This window comes from Phascolarctos cinereus, unplaced genomic scaffold, assembly GCF_003287225.1.
Source record: "Phascolarctos cinereus isolate Bilbo 61053 unplaced genomic scaffold, phaCin_HiC Scaffold_1;HRSCAF=81, whole genome shotgun sequence".
Lineage (NCBI taxonomy): Eukaryota > Metazoa > Chordata > Mammalia > Diprotodontia > Phascolarctidae > Phascolarctos > Phascolarctos cinereus.
In genome coordinates this window covers 197,671,981-197,677,980 of record NW_027555514.1, presented here as the reverse complement: position 1 = coordinate 197,677,980, position 6,000 = coordinate 197,671,981, and positions in this window count along the sequence as shown.

The window sequence follows — 6,000 nt, the reverse complement described above, 5'->3', positions numbered from 1 at the left end:
CTACACAGAAGTGAAAGACAATCTAGAAGAAGAAAAGCAAAAAATAGTAACATTAAAAGAAAACCTGCTACTATGCAAACAAAACATACTGATCTCCAAGACAGGCTATGCAGAGACAACCTAAGGATCTCAGATCTCATACAACACAAAGGAATAAAAAAAAAACCTTAAAACTGTGATGCAGGAAATGATAGAAAAGAACTGCCCAGAACTTCTAAACATAGAAAGTGATATTCTAATTGAAAGAATTCACAGATAACCTCCAGAAAAGAAGAGAAAACAACAACTACAACAAGGCTGCAAACTCCAAGACACATGGTGACAGGGGCAGCTAGGTGACACAGTGGATGAAACACCGGGCCTGCGTTCAAATCTGACCTCAGACACTTACTAGCTATTTGACCCTGGGCAAGTCACAATCCTGAATGCCTTTAAAAAAAAAAAAAGACACACAGTGATAAATCTAACAACTCAATTCAGAAATAGCAAGCTCTACAAGCCATCAGGAGAAAAACCTTCAAATACAAAAGAAAGGACATTCAAATAATGCAAGATTATTCTGTACACACTAGAAAAATGAGAAGGGAATAGAATGTGTTCCAAACAGCACTGGAGCTCAGGGTTCAGCGCAAGGTGACCTATGCTGCACATCTGAGCTTAACCATATAGGACAAAAGACGGACTTCAGTAATAAAAAAGAGTTCAAAACATTTTCACAAAGAAGACCAGACCTGAAGGGATTATTTGCTTCTTGAACACCCCAAGCAACAGAAATGAAGGATTGGATAAAAGTCAAAAACAGCAACAGCAACAGACTGACAATAGAGAGACCAGGAACAGACTTCCTTTTTTTAAAAATTAATTTATTTTGAATTATCAACAATCACTTCCATAAGCTTTTGAGTTTTAAATTTTTCTCTCCCTCCCTCCCCATGACTAGGCTACACATATACACTCCTATTAAACATATTTTCGCATTAGTCATGTTGTAAGGAAGAATTAGAACCAATAGGAGGAAGCACCAGAAAGAGGAAACAAAACACAACAGAAGAAAAAAAATAGCAAATAGTATGCTTCAATTTGCTTTCAAATTCCATAGTTATTTCTTCTTCTTTTTTTTTTTGGTTGTTTTTTGGCTAGGCAATGCGGTTAAGTGACTTGCCCACAGTCACACAGCTAGTAAGTATTATGTGTCTGAGGCCAGATTTGAACTCAGGTCCTCCTGACTCCAGGGCCAATGCTCTATCAACTGTGCCACCTAGCTGCCCCTTCTTTTTTCTTTGTGGATAGCATTTTCCATCATGAGGACTTTGGAGATATCTTAGATCCTTGTATTACTGAGAAGGGTTAAGTTTATCAATATTAGTCATCGCACAATGAGGCTGGTATTGTGTACAGTGTCCTTTTGGTTCTGCCCACTTCACTCAGCATCAGACCATACAAGTCTTTCCAGGTTTTTCTGAAGTCTGCCTGTTCGTCGTTTCTCATAGCACAATAGTATTCCATTACATTCATATACCACAACTTGCTCAGCCATTCCCCAATTGATGGGCATCCTCTCAATGTCCAATTCTTTGCCACCACAAAAAAGTAAGAGATTTCTTTCTAAAAGTACACAAGAAGGCAAAGGTGAAGATGGAAATCTGGTAGAGATTACAGTTAAGAGGCAGAAAGGGGTATTATGGACAGAACCTAACAAGATTCTGCCCACAGGTGAATGCTTTTTTGTGGGTCTATATCACAACATGGGAAAATACATAAAAGGAGGAGGGGAAGGCAGTAGGAGGATAGAGAGGAATGAGTGATGCACTGGGGTCAAATCAAGCAATGAGGGAAAAGTGACCTTTGTGGTCTCAGAAAGAGAAGAGCCTACAAAGGAGCTGGTGTGGAAGAGGGGGGAAAGATTGAAAGTGGGGAAACTTTGGAGGTGGAAAGGAGTTCCATCGATCAATGCTCCTATGACTGAAGAGAAATTATAGTGAAGTGAGATGAGCAGCTTACACTGGATGAGGCCTAGGGGAATTTGGTGCTTGAAAAGCACTTTTCCTGAAAGGGGTAAGTTAAAACCCCTGGGGGCAACTGGTACCTGGAGGAGTGGGAAAGCGGGGCCCAGGGAGATTTCCAGGCAAATATAGAAAAAAAGAGAGGGCATAGATTAGTGGTGTGCTGAATAATAGGGGCAGCTAGGTGGAGCAGTGGATAGAGTGCCAGGCCTGGAGTCAGGAAGACTCTTCTTCCTACATTCAAACCTGGCCTTAGACTAGCTGTGTGACCCTAGGCAAGTCACTTACCACTGTTTGACTGGGTTTCCTCATCTGTAAAATGAGCTGGCTGGAGAAGGAAATGGCAAATTACCTCAGTATCTTTGCCAAGAAAACCCCAAATGGTGTCACAAAGAGTTAGACATGGCAGAAAATCAATTGAATAATCATTGTTGTGGTGGGAGAAGGGGCCCTACTATGAGGCAGTGCCCTCTCTGACAACTGTAATAATCGTCACTGTTCTGGAAAAGAGACACAATGGAAACCCTTTGTCCATGAACACAAGCCCTACGAGACAGTGGCAGAAAGCACCTAGAGGGGAAAGCCTAGAGTGAATACCATGATTGTATGAAGAGAACAGAGAAAAGAAGGAGACCAAATAATTATAAGGGTTGTGAACCTGAGAATGAGGGTCTAGAGTAAATAGAAAGAGAAGATGGATAATGAAGAACAGTAAGAAAACTCCTTTTTATAAAAGGGGACCAAAAAAATGAAATTGAAAAACTATGGAACAGGACTAGATGAAGGGGAAGAGAGGAAGAAGGAATGTCAAATGAGAAGAGGGAATCAGTGATGAGGAGAGGAGAGCCAGTGGGAACTGGGCTACCTAAAAAAGAAAAAGATTAAAGTAAGCAAAGGAACAGAATACTGTGTCTCCAACAGAAGAGTAAACAATACTGAAAAAGCTTCCACACACACAACATTAATTCATCTACCTAAGAATTAGGCTATCAGTGGTCTAATGGGAAAAAGTCTTTGTATCGTATTTCTCTGATAAGGGTTTGGTATCCAAGATATGTGTATATGTGTATATATGACTAATAGCCATTCCCCAATACATAAATGGTCGAAGGAATATGAAAAAAAAACAGTTCTTAAAAGAATTGCAAAGTATTTATAATCACATGAAAGAAGGCTCAAAATCACTAATAATAAGAAAAATGCAAATCAAAATAACTCTGAGGTTTTAACTCACATCCTACAAATTGGCAAAATGACTCCCCAGAATGCAACAGTCAATGTTGGAGGGGTTGTAGAAAGATAGGTACTTTGTTGGTGGAGCTTTGCAATGGTATAACCATTTTAGAAAGTAATTTGCAATTATGCAAATAAAGTGACTAAAATATCCATATCCTCTAAATCAGAAACTCCATTATTCAGTTTATACCCCAAGGAAGCCATCAATAAGAAAAAAGTCCCCATGTACTCTCAAATATTTATAACAACACTTTTTATGCTAAAAATTGAAAACATCTGCACAATATATGCCCGTCACTTGGGGAATGGATAAACAAATTGTGGTACATGAATGTAATGGAATGTTACTGTGATGTGAGAAATGAAGTTATGTGATGAATGTAGAAAAGCATGCAAAAATCTACATGACCTGATGCAGAGTGAAATAAACACAGCCAAGAAAATACTATATCCAGTCCAGGGGTGGGGAACCTGCAGCCTCAAGGCCACATGTGGCCCTCTCAGTCCTCAAGTGCGGCTCTGTGACTGAATCCAAACTTCACTAAACAAATCCCCTTTTGTGACCTAGAGGGCCACATATAGCCTTGAGGCCAAAGGTTCCCCATCCCTGAAACAACATAAATGAAAAGAACAACCACACTCCACAAAAATCAAAAGTAAATTTAACAAAATTATAAAGATCAAGTGGACTCAAATAAAGAGATATGAGAAAACACCCGCAACCAACCCCTTTGAGGAGATGGAAGGTCAACTGGTGTTACATGTTGCACATGTTTTCAGACATTCTCAATGTATTGATCAGTTGTGCTGACTTTTTTTTCTTTCCAAAAAATATTATTTGTCATTTGGGGTTGGATACTATGATGATGTAAGAAACCAGAAATATTAATAAAAACTTATCTTTAAAAGAAAAGACAAGAGTTGAACAGAATCTCTGAAATACAAACCAAGGGGGGGAAAAGACAAACATAAAAAGGTAAATATAGGTGAGCAATTGAAAGGGACTTTATAATGATGAAATGTGTGTATTCTAATGGAGGGAGGGGGAGTGATAAAAGTGTCTCCTTTGAACATTAATGTCATCAGAGAACACAGAAGAGTCAAATAAGACAGGGCTTGAGAGAGATTTTGTTCATTTTGATGATCTTAAAATAAGAAAGGAAAGTGGTATGGGGAGAAGAATATACCAGAGAAGAAAAGAGAAAGAATTTCAGAGTAGGTGGGGGGAGGAAGGAAGGAAGGAAGGAAGGAAGGAAGGAAGGAAGGAAGGAAGAAAGAAAGAAAGAAAGAAAGAAAGAAAGAAAGAAAGAAAGAAAGAAAGAAAGAAAGAAAGAAAGAAAGAAAGAAAGAAAGAAAGAAAGAAGGAAAGAAAGGAGGAAGGAAGGAAGGAAAGAAAGAAAGAAAGAAAAAAAGAAAGAAAGAAAGAAAGAAAGAAAGAAAGAAAGAAAGAAAGAAAGAAAGAAAGAAAGAAGAAAAGAAAGGAAAGAAGGAAGAAAGAAAGGCATGGAGAAGGGAAGGAGAGAAGAAGGGAGGGAGGAAGAAAAGGAAGGAAAGGAGGAAGGAAAAAAGGAAGGAAGGAAGGAAAACAAATTGTAGCTGACAGAAAAAGAGAAGAGTGGAAACCGGTTTCATAAAGCATTGTACAGAGTACACTATCCTTTTCTTCTTTGTGTGGTTTAAAGCCACACAATAGAATCAAGTCAAGCTATTTTTCCCACTAAATTTATCTATGATTATAGTACTCAGCAAACAAATAATACTAAATTAAGCACTAGAAACACAGTATTACATATTACTAGCAATCAAGCAATAGCTGTAAGCAAGCAACACAAAAAATAAAACAATACAGTAGGAATGCAAATTAATGGTGCTACCAAATTACATGTACAAGATCATAGGAAAGCACTTACAACAATTGTACTCAAATACCAATTATGAGTACATATGTAGACAAAAACATACGCACATAATATTTTAAACATAGATTAGTTAGCATAAAAGCCAGGCACTTTTAATTTATAATATTCATGATTGCAATGAGTTTATGATTGAGCAATCATAAAAGGGGGGGGGGGAAGACAAAGACAAAACTAGAAAACAGTATTTTTTAGAAAACCATGGCTGGAAAAAAGTTTTAGTAAATAACATAAATATGTTTAAAAATAAGCTTCTAAAGGGGATAGAGCACTGGCCCTGGATTCAGAAGGACCTGAGTTCAAATCCGGCCTCAGACACATAGCACTTACTAGCTGTGAGACCCTGGGCAAGTAACTTAACCCCATTGCCTAGCCAGAAAAAAAAATAATAAGCTTCTAAAAATGGAAATAGTACAAATTTAAAAAGAAAATTCTTCCCAAAAAACAGCAAGAAAAGCTGTGCAAAAATTTAGCTCAAAATTCAAAAGCACCAAAAAAAAGAAATCTTCCAAAATGGGAATATCCCCATTGCCACTAGCTTCAGTATCACTAAGGCAAACCTGCCTGAAGGGAAATACAAATAATAAAAGAAAGAACATAAAATTTAAAAATCCCAAAGCTAGAGAAAAAATTTCCAAAATCCCAAGTGTAAGCTCCCCAGTTTAGAGTTGACTTGAGTGAGATGGAACTCAAGAAAATCAGAGGATCCATGGAGTACATTACCTAAGTCTCCTTATCATCAATTTGCTGGATCTTCAAGGTTGCACTCACTAACTGGTTTTCTTCATTCCCCAAGGCTTTTCTCTTTGTAGTATCTCATTTGATGATTTCATCGGTTCCCCAAG